Source organism: Ranitomeya imitator, chromosome 4, assembly GCF_032444005.1.
Source record: "Ranitomeya imitator isolate aRanImi1 chromosome 4, aRanImi1.pri, whole genome shotgun sequence".
Classification (NCBI taxonomy): Eukaryota; Metazoa; Chordata; class Amphibia; order Anura; family Dendrobatidae; genus Ranitomeya; species Ranitomeya imitator.
This window is the reverse complement of record NC_091285.1, coordinates 541,487,179-541,504,087: the sequence shown is the minus strand read 5'-3', so window position 1 is coordinate 541,504,087 and position 16,909 is coordinate 541,487,179.

Below are 16,909 nucleotides of genomic sequence, written 5' to 3'. Positions count from 1 at the left end.
TTGCCTACAGCCAGCCCAATTTTTTTATTTTAGGCCTTCGATGCCTGTCTGCGGTCCATTCTTTCAACTACTACTACACTGACCAGGGCACTGCTGCCCGTGTACCCCTGGAACCAATTTAAAATTGCCTACAGCCAGCCCAATTATTTTATTTTAGGCCTTCGATGCCTGTCTGCGGTCCATTCTTTCAACTACTACTACACTGACCAGGGCACTGCTGCCCGTGTACCCCTGGAACCAATTTAAAATTGCCTACAGCCGTGTGTTATTATTTTAGGCCTTCGATGCCTGTCTGTGGTCACTCCTTCCACTAGGCCTCCACTGACCACACCACTGCTGCCCGTGTACCCCTGGAACCAATTTAAAATTGCCTACAGCCATGTGTTATTATTTTAGGCCTTCGATGCCTGTCTGCGGTCACTCCTTCCACTAGGCCTCCACTGACCACACCACTGCTGCCCGTGTACCCCTGGAACCAATTTAAAATTGCCTACAGCCATGTGTTATTATTTTAGGCCTTCGATGCCTGTCTGCGGTCACTCCTTCCACTAGGCGTCCACTGACCACACCACTGCTGCCCGTGTACCCCTGGAACCAATTTAAAATTGCCTACAGCCATGTGTTATTATTTTAGGCCTTCGATGCCTGTCTGCGGTCACTCCTTCCACTAGGCCTCCACTGACCACACCACTGCTGCCCGTGTACCCCTGGAACCAATTTAAAATTGCCTACAGCCAGCCCAATTTTTTTATTTTAGGCCTTCGATGCCTGTCTGCGGTCCATTCTTTCAACTACTACTACACTGACCAGGGCACTGCTGCCCGTGTACCCCTGGAACCAATTTAAAATTGCCTACAGCCATGTGTTATTATTTTAGGCCTTCGATGCCTGTCTGTGGTCAATCCTTCCACTAGGCCTCCACTGACCACACCACTGCTGCCCGTGTACCCCTGGAACCAATTTAAAATTGCCTACAGCCATGTGTTATTATTTTAGGCCTTCGATGCCTGTCTGCGGTCACTCCTTCCACTAGGCCTCCACTGACCACACCACTGCTGCCCGTGTACCCCTGGAACCAATTTAAAATTGCCTACAGCCAGCCCAATTTTTTTATTTTAGGCCTTCGATGCCTGTCTGCGGTCCATTCTTTCAACTACTACTACACTGACCAGGGCACTGCTGCCCGTGTACCCCTGGAACCAATTTAAAATTGCCTACAGCCATGTGTTATTATTTTAGGCCTTCGATGCCTGTCTGTGGTCACTCCTTCCACTAGGCCTCCACTGACCACACCACTGCTGCCCGTGTACCCCTGGAACCAATTTAAAATTGCCTACAGCCATGTGTTATTATTTTAGGCCTTCGATGCCTGTCTGCGGTCACTCCTTCCACTAGGCCTCCACTGACCACACCACTGCTGCCCGTGTACCCCTGTAACCAATTTAGAATTGCCTACAGCCATGTGTTATTATTTTAGGCCTTCGATGCCTGTCTGCGGTCACTCCTTCCACTAGGCCTCCACTGACCACACCACTGCTGCCCGTGTACCCCTGGAACCAATTTAAAATTGCCTACAGCCAGCCCAATTTTTTTATTTTAGGCCTTCGATGCCTGTCTGCGGTCCATTCTTTCAACTACTACTACACTGACCAGGGCACTGCTGCCCGTGTACCCCTGGAACCAATTTAAAATTGCCTACAGCCATGTGTTATTATTTTAGGCCTTCGATGCCTGTCTGCGGTCACTCCTTCCACTAGGCCTCCACTGACCACACCACTGCTGCCCGTGTACCCCTGGAACCAATTTAAAATTGCCTACAGCCATGTGTTATTATTTTAGGCCTTTGATGCCTGTCTGCGGTCACTCCTTCCACTAGGCCTCCACTGACCACACCACTGCTGCCCGTGTACCCCTGGAACCAATTTAAAATTGCCTACAGCCAGCCCAATTTTTTTATTTTAGGCCTTCGATGCCTGTCTGCGGTCCATTCTTTCAACTACTACTACACTGACCAGGGCACTGCTGCCCGTGTACCCCTGGAACCAATTTAAAATTGCCTACAGCCATGTGTTATTATTTTAGGCCTTCGATGCCTGTCTGTGGTCACTCCTTCCACTAGGCCTCCACTGACCACACCACTGCTGCCCGTGTACCCCTGGAACCAATTTAAAATTGCCTACATCCAGCCCAATTTTTTTATTTTAGGCCTTCGATGCCTGTCTGCGGTCCATTCTTTCAACTACTACTACACTGACCAGGGCACTGCTGCCCGTGTACCCCTGGAACCAATTTAAAATTGCCTACAGCCATGTGTTATTATTTTAGGCCTTCGATGCCTGTCTGCGGTCACTCCTTCCACTAGGCCTCCCCTGACCACACCACTGCTGCCCGTGTACCCCTGGAACCAATTTAAAATTGCCTACAGCCAGCCCAATTTTTTTATTTTAGGCCTTCGATGCCTGTCTGCGGTCCATTCTTTCAACTACTACTACACTGACCAGGGCACTGCTGCCCGTGTACCCCTGGAACCAATTTAAAATTGCCTACAGCCATGTGTTATTATTTTAGGCCTTCGATGCCTGTCTGTGGTCACTCCTTCCACTAGGCCTCCACTGACCACACCACTGCTGCCCGTGTACCCCTGGAACCAATTTAAAATTGCCTACAGCCATGTGTTATTATTTTAGGCCTTCGATGCCTGTCTGCGGTCACTCCTTCCACTAGGCCTCCACTGACCACACCACTGCTGCCCGTGTACCCCTGTAACCAATTTAGAATTGCCTACAGCCATGTGTTATTATTTTAGGCCTTCGATGCCTGTCTGCGGTCACTCCTTCCACTAGGCCTCCACTGACCACACCACTGCTGCCCGTGTACCCTGGAACCAATTTAAAATTGCCTACAGCCAGCCCAATTTTTTTATTTTAGGCCTTCGATGCCTGTCTGCGGTCCATTCTTTCAACTACTACTACACTGACCAGGGCACTGCTGCCCGTGTACCCCTGGAACCAATTTAAAATTGCCTACAGCCATGTGTTATTATTTTAGGCCTTCGATGCCTGTCTGCGGTCACTCCTTCCACTAGGCCTCCACTGACCACACCACTGCTGCCCGTGTACCCCTGGAACCAATTTAAAATTGCCTACAGCCATGTGTTATTATTTTAGGCCTTCGATGCCTGTCTGCGGTCACTCCTTCCACTAGGCCTCCACTGACCACACCACTGCTGCCCGTGTACCCCTGGAACCAATTTAAAATTGCCTACAGCCAGCCCAATTTTTTTATTTTAGGCCTTCGATGCCTGTCTGCGGTCCATTCTTTCAACTACTACTACACTGACCAGGGCACTGCTGCCCGTGTACCCCTGGAACCAATTTAAAATTGCCTACAGCCATGTGTTATTATTTTAGGCCTTCGATGCCTGTCTGTGGTCACTCCTTCCACTAGGCCTCCACTGACCACACCACTGCTGCCCGTGTACCCCTGGAACCAATTTAAAATTGCCTACAGCCATGTGTTATTATTTTAGGCCTTCGATGCCTGTCTGCGGTCACTCCTTCCACTAGGCCTCCACTGACCACACCACTGCTGCCCGTGTACCCCTGGAACCAATTTAAAATTGCCTACAGCCATGTGTTATTATTTTAGGCCTTCGATGCCTGTCTGCGGTCACTCCTTCCACTAGTCCTCCACTGACCACACCACTGCTGCCCGTGTACCCCTGGAACCAATTTAAAATTGCCTACAGCCAGCCCAATTTTTTTATTTTAGGCCTTCGATGCCTGTCTGCGGTCCATTCTTTCAACTACTACTACACTGACCAGGGCACTGCTGCCCGTGTACCCCTGGAACCAATTTAAAATTGCCTACAGCCAGCCCAATTATTTTATTTTAGGCCTTCGATGCCTGTCTGCGGTCCATTCTTTCAACTACTACTACACTGACCAGGGCACTGCTGCCCGTGTACCCCTGGAACCAATTTAAAATTGCCTACAGCCGTGTGTTATTATTTTAGGCCTTCGATGCCTGTCTGTGGTCACTCCTTCCACTAGGCCTCCACTGACCACACCACTGCTGCCCGTGTACCCCTGGAACCAATTTAAAATTGCCTACAGCCATGTGTTATTATTTTAGGCCTTCGATGCCTGTCTGCGGTCACTCCTTCCACTAGGCCTCCACTGACCACACCACTGCTGCCCGTGTACCCCTGGAACCAATTTAAAATTGCCTACAGCCATGTGTTATTATTTTAGGCCTTCGATGCCTGTCTGCGGTCACTCCTTCCACTAGGCGTCCACTGACCACACCACTGCTGCCCGTGTACCCCTGGAACCAATTTAAAATTGCCTACAGCCATGTGTTATTATTTTAGGCCTTCGATGCCTGTCTGCGGTCACTCCTTCCACTAGGCCTCCACTGACCACACCACTGCTGCCCGTGTACCCCTGGAACCAATTTAAAATTGCCTACAGCCAGCCCAATTTTTTTATTTTAGGCCTTCGATGCCTGTCTGCGGTCCATTCTTTCAACTACTACTACACTGACCAGGGCACTGCTGCCCGTGTACCCCTGGAACCAATTTAAAATTGCCTACAGCCATGTGTTATTATTTTAGGCCTTCGATGCCTGTCTGTGGTCAATCCTTCCACTAGGCCTCCACTGACCACACCACTGCTGCCCGTGTACCCCTGGAACCAATTTAAAATTGCCTACAGCCATGTGTTATTATTTTAGGCCTTCGATGCCTGTCTGCGGTCACTCCTTCCACTAGGCCTCCACTGACCACACCACTGCTGCCCGTGTACCCCTGTAACCAATTTAGAATTGCCTACAGCCATGTGTTATTATTTTAGGCCTTCGATGCCTGTCTGCGGTCACTCCTTCCACTAGGCCTCCACTGACCACACCACTGCTGCCCGTGTACCCCTGGAACCAATTTAAAATTGCCTACAGCCAGCCCAATATTTTTATTTTAGGCCTTCGATGCCTGTCTGCGGTCCATTCTTTCAACTACTACTACACTGACCAGGGCACTGCTGCCCGTGTACCCCTGGAACCAATTTAAAATTGCGTACAGCCATGTGTTATTATTTTAGGCCTTCGATGCCTGTCTGCGGTCACTCCTTCCACTAGGCCTCCACTGACCACACCACTGCTGCCCGTGTACCCCTGGAACCAATTTAAAATTGCCTACAGCCATGTGTTATTATTTTAGGCCTTCGATGCCTGTCTGCGGTCACTCCTTCCACTAGGCCTCCACTGACCACACCACTGCTGCCCGTGTACCCCTGGAACCAATTTAAAATTGCCTACAGCCAGCCCAATTTTTTTATTTTAGGCCTTCGATGCCTGTCTGCGGTCCATTCTTTCAACTACTACTACACTGACCAGGGCACTGCTGCCCGTGTACCCCTGGAACCAATTTAAAATTGCCTACAGCCATGTGTTATTATTTTAGGCCTTCGATGCCTGTCTGTGGTCACTCCTTCCACTAGGCCTCCACTGACCACACCACTGCTGCCCGTGTACCCCTGGAACCAATTTAAAATTGCCTACAGCCAGCCCAATTTTTTTATTTTAGGCCTTCGATGCCTGTCTGCGGTCCATTCTTTCAACTACTACTACACTGACCAGGGCACTGCTGCCCGTGTACCCCTGGAACCAATTTAAAATTGCCTACAGCCATGTGTTATTATTTTAGGCCTTCGATGCCTGTCTGCGGTCACTCCTTCCACTAGGCCTCCACTGACCACACCACTGCTGCCCGTGTACCCCTGGAACCAATTTAAAATTGCCTACAGCCAGCCCAATTTTTTTATTTTAGGCCTTCGATGCCTGTCTGCGGTCCATTCTTTCAACTACTACTACACTGACCAGGGCACTGCTGCCCGTGTACCCCTGGAACCAATTTAAAATTGCCTACAGCCAGCCCAATTTTTTTATTTTAGGCCTTCGATGCCTGTCTGCGGTCCATTCTTTCAACTACTACTACACTGACCAGGGCACTGCTGCCCGTGTACCCCTGGAACCAATTTAAAATTGCCTACAGCCGTGTGTTATTATTTTAGGCCTTCGATGCCTGTCTGTGGTCACTCCTTCCACTAGGCCTCCACTGACCACACCACTGCTGCCCGTGTACCCCTGGAACCAATTTAAAATTGCCTACAGCCATGTGTTATTATTTTAGGCCTTCGATGCCTGTCTGCGGTCACTCCTTCCACTAGGCCTCCACTGACCACACCACTGCTGCCCGTGTACCCCTGGAACCAATTTAAAATTGCCTACAGCCAGCCCAATTTTTTTATTTTAGGCCTTCGATGCCTGTCTGCGGTCCATTCTTTCAACTACTACTACACTGACCAGGGCACTGCTGCCCGTGTACCCCTGGAACCAATTTAAAATTGCCTACAGCCATGTGTTATTATTTTAGACCTTCGATGCCTGTCTGCGGTCACTACTTCCACTAGGCCTCCACTGACCACACCACTGCTGCCCGTGTACCCCTGGAACCAATTTAAAATTGCCTACAGCCATGTGTTATTATTTTAGGCCTTCGATGCCTGTCTGCGGTCACTCCTTCCACTAGGCCTCCACTGACCACACCACTGTTGCCCGTGTACCCCTGGAACCAATTTAAAATTGCCTACAGCCATGTGTTATTATTTTAGGCCTTCGATGCCTGTCTGCGGTCACTCCTTCCACTAGGCCTCCACTGACCACACCACTGCTGCCCGTGTACCCCTGGAACCAATTTAAAATTGCCTACAGCCATGTGTTATTATTTTAGGCCTTCGATGCCTGTCTGCGGTCACTCCTTCCACTAGGCCTCCACTGACCAGAAGGGGCAACCACAACCAACATATAGATAAAATCCGAGAAAGACACCAAAAAAGAAGTAGATATAAGAATGCCTTTATTACATCTAGATGGCAAAAAAATATATAATATTATAATACATAAAATGTGCACACAACCGGACAAAAAATAAATATATATATATTATATTATATAAAATATATAAAAATAAAAAAATAAAAAAATAATTGGCAAGGACTGACCCGAAAAAAATCGTATATTTATAGAGTAGGTGCAACCCCTAGGAACATATTATATAAAAAGATATATGAATACATGTATGGGTGAATATATAGAAAAAACACAATATAAAAATATATATATAAAAAATATTGGTTTGGACTAGATTAAATTACTGAGGTTAGTATATATAGAAAAACCAAATAACTAAGGTGTGGCGTGATAAGGATAATTACCCAAATACCAACTCCTCATAGCAGGAATAAATAATTAGGTATATAATTACATATATAAGAGTCGTATTTGTAAAGTGCTAGGTGAAAAAGATTTGCAAATGAAAAAATGAAAATCAACCCAGTACAAATCTAAATAAGGTGCTATATATAAAAAAATGTGCAAAGCGGCAAGGTGAACAAAAATCCACAAGATGGCAGTGTATACACCCAAAGTAATCGATCCAGTCACAATATGTACCCCGGTGTCAATACAAGATATACTGAAGCACCAAATGTGTCTGCAAAGAGAGTTCCAGCACGGGATCCCACACAATAAATAATAGGGAGAAGCACACAATACCTCCAAACTAATGAGCAGGGTCAGCCAGGTCCTAGTGTAGCGCACCCCGACGCGCGTTTCGGATTTAACTCCTTCGTCAGGGGGTGGCTATTGAGGCTTCTAACCGCTTAATATATGTGCCCCCAATCTAGTATCACGGCCCGGGTGTAGGCGGCGCATGCGCAGTCCCGCCGTTCCGGAGCTTCCGCCGCCCGCGTCACGCAGCCGGACGTACGGGGGCAGAGTACCCGACGTCACCATAACTACGAAGACGCGGTGCGGCCGAGCTCCCTCACGCTGACTGGACATGCGCACCACCAAGGGCCGCGTCTAGAGGAAAAGAGAACAAGAGGCTGCCAGCCGCACAGGGGTATGGTAATGTAAACTATTCAGAGGCTTAGTTAATAAGTGAAGGAAGAGGGACTATGTCAATATACGGACAATTAGGCCATCCATAGATACTAGATACTATATATTAATTAAATAAGGAAGTATAATTACTATTAACGCCATACAATTAACCCCATATATCGCAGCAAGAATTCCTCAGAAAGGGGAAAGTGATCCAAATTTAACTCACTTTACATGGAAACCTATACTACAAATACATACATAAATGGAACAGGTATATTATATAATAGTACAAAAAGATATATTCATACTGCACATTATAGCATTAAACAATATTTGTATGCATATATGCAGTATAAATCCAGATCCTACTATATACCATTTTCCAACAGGGAGATTCAATCGGACAACACCTATTTATTATAAATTTAACATATTTACACAAAATATGGCTAATATATCAAAAATTAATTTTTCCACAGGAAAGGATGTCCGATCCAGTTCGGAGTTGACTCCCATCCTCCGACCAAGAAGATCCCGTCCAGATAAACATCCGTACAGCAGCAAGGAGTCGAAGAAAGTGCATTATCAGGTTAATAGATCACAATATTAAATAGATCACTACAAAATAAAAGATAAAATCACAATGTTAATATAAAAACCTATAAAAACATAAAACCTCAATAACACATAATAAAATATTAAAAAGTTATAAAAAATTAATTAATTAATGTATACTGGTGGTTAATTATAAATAGGGCACAAAACTCAAATTTTCATTGAGTCCCCTAGGTGACATCGTATCCAGCTGCCAAATCCACTTGGTCTCCATTCTTCCAAGTGGTATACCAATTTCGCCACCCCGTTCATTTAATACAATGGTGTCAATTCCTATGAATTTTAGGCCAGAAGGGTCACAATTATGGTGGATTCTAAAATGTTTTGGGAGGGTCTTTAAATCTGATATATTCTCAGCCTCTTTGGCCGCCTGTATACCCCGCACGTGTTCACGTACCCGTACCTTAAATTGTCTCGTAGTCATGCCCACATAGATCAAAGAACATGGGCAAGTGGCATAATAGATCACAGCTTTTGTGGTACATGTTATGGTATGTTTAATTTTAAATGTGCAGGTCCCGCTGGAGTTAGTGAATGTATCAGCTCTCACTATGTTGGGGCAGGCCACACATTTACCACATGCTCTACATCCAATTTGGCTTGTCACATTATCCAGAAAGGTGGGGATAGTTGGTTTATAGTTATAGTGGCTTTTGACTAGATAGTCACCCAAATTTTTTGACCTCCGGTACGTGATGTTGGGTTCATCACCCACATATTGTGACAGAATAGGTTCTGTCTACTCCACTGACCACACCACTGCTGCCCGTGTACCCCTGGAACCAATTTAAAATTGCCTACAGCCAGCCCAATTTTTTTATTTTAGGCCTTCGATGCCTGTCTGCGGTCCATTCTTTCAACTACTACTACACTGACCAGGGCACTGCTGCCCGTGTACCCCTGGAACCAATTTAAAATTGCCTACAGCCATGTGTTATTATTTTAGGCCTTCAATGCCTGTCTGTGGTCACTCCTTCCACTAGGCCTCCACTGACCACACCACTGCTGCCCGTGTACCCCTGGAACCAATTTAAAATTGCCTACAGCCATGTGTTATTATTTTAGGCCTTCGATGCCTGTCTGCGGTCACTCCTTCCACTAGGCCTCCACTGACCACACCACTGCTGCCCGTGTACCCCTGTAACCAATTTAGAATTGCCTACAGCCATGTGTTATTATTTTAGGCCTTCGATGCCTGTCTGCGGTCACTCCTTCCACTAGGCCTCCACTGACCACACCACTGCTGCCCGTGTACCCCTGGAACCAATTTAAAATTGCCTACAGCCAGCCCAATTTTTTTATTTTAGGCCTTCGATGCCTGTCTGCGGTCCATTCTTTCAACTACTACTACACTGACCAGGGCACTGCTGCCCGTGTACCCCTGGAACCAATTTAAAATTGCCTACAGCCATGTGTTATTATTTTAGGCCTTCGATGCCTGTCTGCGGTCACTCCTTCCACTAGGCCTCCACTGACCACACCACTGCTGCCCGTGTACCCCTGGAACCAATTTAAAATTGCCTACAGCCATGTGTTATTATTTTAGGCCTTCGATGCCTGTCTGCGGTCACTCCTTCCACTAGGCCTCCACTGACCACACCACTGCTGCCCGTGTACCCCTGGAACCAATTTAAAATTGCCTACAGCCAGCCCAATTTTTTTATTTTAGGCCTTCGATGCCTGTCTGCGGTCCATTCTTTCAACTACTACTACACTGACCAGGGCACTGCTGCCCGTGTACCCCTGGAACCAATTTAAAATTGCCTACAGCCATGTGTTATTATTTTAGGCCTTCGATGCCTGTCTGTGGTCACTCCTTCCACTAGGCCTCCACTGACCACACCACTGCTGCCCGTGTATCCCTGGAACCAATTTAAAATTGCCTACAGCCAGCCCAATTTTTTTATTTTAGGCCTTCGATGCCTGTCTGCGGTCCATTCTTTCAACTACTACTACACTGACCAGGGCACTGCTGCCCGTGTACCCCTGGAACCAATTTAAAATTGCCTACAGCCATGTGTTATTATTTTAGGCCTTCGATGCCTGTCTGCGGTCACTCCTTCCACTAGGCCTCCACTGACCACACCACTGCTGCCCGTGTACCCCTGGAACCAATTTAAAATTGCCTACAGCCAGCCCAATTTTTTTATTTTAGGCCTTCGATGCCTGTCTGCGGTCCATTCTTTCAACTACTACTACACTGACCAGGGCACTGCTGCCCGTGTACCCCTGGAACCAATTTAAAATTGCCTACAGCCATGTGTTATTATTTTAGGCCTTCGATGCCTGTCTGTGGTCACTCCTTCCACTAGGCCTCCACTGACCACACCACTGCTGCCCGTGTACCCCTGGAACCAATTTAAAATTGCCTACAGCCATGTGTTATTATTTTAGGCCTTCGATGCCTGTCTGCGGTCACTCCTTCCACTAGGCCTCCACTGACCACACCACTGCTGCCCGTGTACCCCTGGAACCAATTTAGAATTGCCTACAGCCATGTGTTATTATTTTAGGCCTTCGATGCCTGTCTGCGGTCACTCCTTCCACTAGGCCTCCACTGACCACACCACTGCTGCCCGTGTACCCCTGGAACCAATTTAAAATTGCCTACAGCCAGCCCAATTTTGTTATTTTAGGCCTTCGATGCCTGTCTGCGGTCCATTCTTTCAACTACTACTACACTGACCAGGGCACTGCTGCCCGTGTACCCCTGGAACCAATTTAAAATTGCCTACAGCCATGTGTTATTATTTTAGGCCTTTGATGCCTGTCTGTGGTCACTCCTTCCACTAGGCCTCCACTGACCACACCACTGCTGCCCGTGTACCCCTGGAACCAATTTAAAATTGCCTACAGCCATGTGTTATTATTTTAGGCCTTCGATGCCTGTCTGCGGTCACTCCTTCCACTAGGCCTCCACTGACCACACCACTGCTGCCCGTGTACCCCTGGAACCAACATCAGAAAATATAAAAATAAGTATTTTGCTTATAAAAAAGAAAATACTGGAGAGATATCAAATGCAGACATTTTAACATTAAAAACAAACACATACAACAAAAATCTGGTACAGTACTAAAAATGGCCACCAGCTACAATAACTTTCTCCTGCAAGTAGTTAACTGAAAGGTTTTTTCAATTTTAAACACAGATATGGCATCCACCGAGTGTTGTCCTGTCGCGTCTTCTTTATATTATTGCCAAGAAGATGCAAAACAATGAAAATAATAAAATCATTATTTACCAAAAAAATAGAGTAAGTCAAAACCACATTGCAAATAAACATTCATTACAAATAAAGAAGCAGGGCGCGTCCGAGGGTGAGTATATACCTAATAAGAATATAATCACCCTCGGACGCGCCCTGCTTCTTTCCGACAGCCTTCCTTCCTAAGAATCAGCCCTTCCGTGTTGTAGAGAGAGGATTTGTTACACTCCAAGGTGTTCCCCAGGTTGCCTTTCCTGAGCTTCGATCTTCCGGCTCTCGTTTAGTAGTTGTTGGAAACTACGCTGCATTGGGCCTTCAAATTGGGTATGGGGTGTAGAGAGATGGTGTGTTCCACTCCAAGGTGTTCCCCAGGTTGCCTTTCCTGAGCTTCGATCTTCCGGCTCTCGTTTAGTAGTTGTTGGAAACTACGCTGCATTAGGCCTACAAATTGGGTATGGGGTGTAGAGAGATGGTGTGTTCCACTGTAGAGAGATGGTGTGTTCCACTCCAAGGTGTTCCCCAGGTTTCCTCGCCAATGCTTCGATCATCATGCTCTCGTTTAGTAGTTGTTGTAAACTACGCTGCATTAGGCCTACAAATTGGGTATGGGGTGTAGAGAGATGGTGTGTTCCACTCCAAGGTGTTTTCCAGGTTGCCTTTCCTGAGCTTCGATCTTCCGGCTCTCGTTTAGTAGTTCTTGGAAACTACACTGCATTAGGCCTACAAATTGGGTATGGGGTGTAGAGAGATGGTGTGTTCCACTCCAAGGTGTTCCCCAGGTTTCCTCGCCAATGCTTCGATCTTCATGCTCTCGTTTAGTAGTTGTTGGAAACTACACTGCATTAGGCCTACAAATTGGGTATGGGGTGTAGAGAGATGGTGTGTTCCACTCCAAGGTGTTCTCCAGGTTGCCTTTCCTGAGCTTCGATCTTCCGCCTCTCGTTTAGTAGTTCTTGGAAACTACACTGCATTAGGCCTACAAATTGGGTATGGGGTGTAGAGAGATGGTGTGTTCCACTCCAAGGTGTTCTCCAGGTTGCCTTTCCTGAACTTCTATCTTCAGGCTCTCATTAAATTGTGGTTAAACGGAACAACTGCATTTGGCGTACTAGTTGGTTTGGGGCCTACTATCGGTGTCTGCCACTCCTTGCTGTTCTCCTGGTTTCCTGTCCTGAAATTCCGTTTTTAGGCGCTCGTTAAGTAGTTGTTAATGTTAGACTGCATTTTGCCTACTAGTTGGGTTGGGGCCTACTATCGGTGTCTGCCACTCCTTGCTGTTCTCCTCCACTGAACAAAGCTGTGCCGCCTGTTTACTACGGTTGCCAATTTTGAACTGCATTTCGACTACTTACTGATTTGGGCCTACTCTCTGTGTCAGCCTCTCATTCCAGTTGTCCTCCACTGCAATGCCCCCTGGGTATTCCTGTGTTACCAATTTTGAACTGCATTTAGCCAACTTTATTCTTTGGGCCTATATCTGTGTTTCCTCCTCATCCTGCCCATTGCCCAGCCAGTGATAGATGAGTCTGCTGGTACATTGACCCATAACGCAACATTCCCCGTGCACGCTACACAACAACATTGTGACCCTGCTGAAAGTCAGGTTGCTCTTCCCTCATACCATACCACCTTACACGGGGACAAAGAGGAAGGTGCAGATGAACGTGCAGGTTCCTTCATCAGGTGGGGGGGAGGAATACTAGTTGGCGACGTCACTGGCACAGGGCCTCTCATAGTACGCAAAAGTGTTGCTGCCAGTGGGAGGCGCCCCCGCCGTGCAAACACACCGCTGTACTTTGAGGGGCCCTGTGCCAGTGCCAATGCCAACGAGTGGGCCCCCCCTGCTTGCTCAGGTTCACAGCACTTGCAAAGTTGAAATACTTACCTCTCCCTGCTCCACTGCCGTGACTTGGTCCAGATTTCCTGGGCCCACTAATTACTTGAACCAGCCCTACCCACCACAACTTTAGCCAAATGACCCCCAATTTCAAATGCCTTCCAATTATTATAAGGTAAATTACGCTTGACAAGCTTCATTAAGAAGAATGGATGGTTTTGACATTAAAATGGGCACTCTAGGTGTTTTCCTGGCCCCCACTCACTGCCGACTATGCTGCCCCATTGACTTGCATTGGGTTTCGTGTTTCGGTCGATCCCGACTTTACGTCATAATCGGCCGATTTCACTCGACCCGACTTTTGAGATAGTCGGGTTTCGCGAAACCCGGCTCGACTCTAAAAAGGTCAAGGTCGCTCAACTCTAACGGTGGAATTCCACATAGGAAAATTCTGCTGATTCTATGACAGAAGACACAAAAGCGCACAGAAAGGTAAAAAAATACTCTATTGTAAAAAAGTCACAGTAAATAAGCAAGTGCTAGTCAAAAGATGAAAAAAAAAATACAGGGTATTTAGTTAATACGTTTTTTGCAAAAAAATACCCTGTATTTTTGTATTTTTTTCATCTTTTGACTAGCACTTTTACTGTGACTTTTTTACAGCAGAGTATTTTTTTACCTCTCTGTGTGCTTTTGTGTCTTCAGGTTCTTTGGTGGTGTGGACAGGTTTCTACAGACTTGTTCACTGTGCAAGTAGCCCATGTGTTTTTGGTTTTATAATTGTTCTATTGTTTCTACAAGACTGGGGAGTCCACCACTCCCCTGTGAGTCATTTGCATTGTAGCTGTTCCATCCTGCAAGTTCCACGTGGATATTTTCTCTCTGAACCCTGCTCATACAGGTATTATACAGATGATCTGGTTTTTAAATAAATCATTTAGGGATTATATACATTAGATAGGACTGCTCTATTATGGGTATACCTTGGCGATTGGTGGTGCAGCTTAACATACTTTTTTTTGCAAAGAAACGTATTAACTAAATACCCTGTATTTTTTGCATTTTTTTCATCTTTTGACTAGCACTTGTTTATTTACTGTGACTTTTTTACAACAGAGTATTTTTTTTACCTCTCTGTGCGCTTTTGTGTCTTCAAGTTCTTTGGTGGTGTGAACAGGTTTCTACAGACTTGTTCACTGTGCAAGTAGCCCATGTATTTTTGGTTTTATAATTGTTCTCTTGTTTCTACAAGACTGAGGAGTCCACCACTCCCCTGTGGGTCATTTGCATTGTAGCTGTTCCATCCTGCAAGTTCCACATGGATATTTTCTCTCTGAACCCTGCTTATACAGGTACTTTACAGATGATCGGGTTTTTAAATACATCAGTTAGGGATTATATACATTAGATAGGACTGCTCTATTTTGGGTATACCTTGGCGATTGGTGGTGCAGCTTAACATACTTTTTTTTGCAAAGAAACGTATTAACTAATTACCCTGTATTTTTTGCATTTTTTTCATCTTTTGACTAGCACTTGCTTATTTACTGTGACTTTTTTACAGCAGAGCATTTTTTTACCTTTCTGTGCGCTTTTGTGTCTTCAAGTTCTTTGGTGGTGTGAACAGGTTTCTACAGACTTGTTCACTGTGCAAGTAGCTAATGTGTTTTTGGTTTTATGATTCTATGACAGACATATATTATTCTTTCTCAACGTTTTGGCGTATTAGCCTTTTTCAAGAAATTTCTGTCTTTCTGTAAGATACATAAATAAATAAAGCTTAGACAAAATAAACAGAAAAATAAAAAACTACATCATACAACAAAGGGAATATTTTCAGTATGGCATATTTCATTGTGCATGATGTATCCTAAAATTAGGATCCAACCCACCGTATTAATAGTCACATTATTAATTAAACAAACAAGATAATTCTCATGTGTCATGAATCGGAGAAGCACCAAATTACAAATTAACAAATAACTTAGAAATGAACTAACGGCAGTCTGAGAAAGCATGTCCTCACTATCTATGAGGTGTAATGAGACATTATATAACCCATAAAGGGTTCAAGAAAAAGGACAACAAGTCCAAAAAAAACCAAACAGCCCCTAAAAACTAACAGAAAATGAAATCAAGTTGTATCAACAATAAACATGATGCTAATATGTGTGCTTTCGTTGTATATATAAAAAAGAGAAGCTGTATCCCAGTGTCAACCTGTGCAGATTGTAAATGAAATTATGTTTAATCACCATTGTGTTTAGGAAAAAAAGGGAGGGGTTACTTTACTAGCAAGTATGATGAGCAGAAGGTGGAGAACCCACTGTTGGGACAAACACGAGTTATTTATATGCACCACACTAAAAGTCCGCACATTCAAAAGTCTCCACATTCAAAAGTCTTTGTGCCCAGGAAACGGCGCATATGATATATCTTTGGTGAAAGTCACTGGTGTATGCCGCACACGTGTCCGGTGAAGAGATCCGGAAGAGGACTTGTGACTGCTAACAGGAGAACATGTGAACATGTGAAAAAAGAAGCGTGGTGTCGACTTTCTACACTCTTCCGGTGCTCGTACCCACGCTGGTACTTCCGGGTGAGAGTTGAGGAAACAGCATGTGATATAGAGCGCTCGTGAAGTCCGGGGAAAGATGGAGATTGCCAATGTCATAAGCGAGCGCATGGGCAGTTATTATGGTGTTCAAACTTTAGTTTCCGCCTGTGTGCTGTCAAAAAGAAAAGGAGACAATTAACAAAGGAATGGTGCATCAGTAACGTGCAGCACATTTACAACCATAATCTATTTTATGTAAATTTAATCTATATGTTATAAACAAGTACATACGGGCAGGGCCGTATTTGCCACTAAGCACTTGAGGGCAGGTGCCTAGGGTGGCAGGATGCAGGGGGCGCATTTGGGCAAGGTTTTTTCTTTTTTTTTTTTTCATAAAAGTCTGGGGTCAAGTGCCAAGGATATGGGAGCCATGCACGCAGGGGAGGAGGATATGGGAGCCATGCACGCAGGGGAGGAGGATAGAGTAGCCATGCACGCAGGGTGGGAGGATAGAGGAGCCATGCACGCAGGGTGGAAGGATGGGGGAACCATGCACGCAGGGTGGGAGGATGGGGGAGCCATGCACGCAGGGTGAGAGGATGGAGGAGCCATGCACGCAGGTTGGGAGGATGGAGGAGCCATGCACGCAGGGTGGGAGGATGGGGGAGCCATGCAGGCAGGGTGGGAGGATGGAGGAGCCATGCATGCAGGGTGAGAGGATGGAGGAGCCATGCACGCAGGGTGGGAG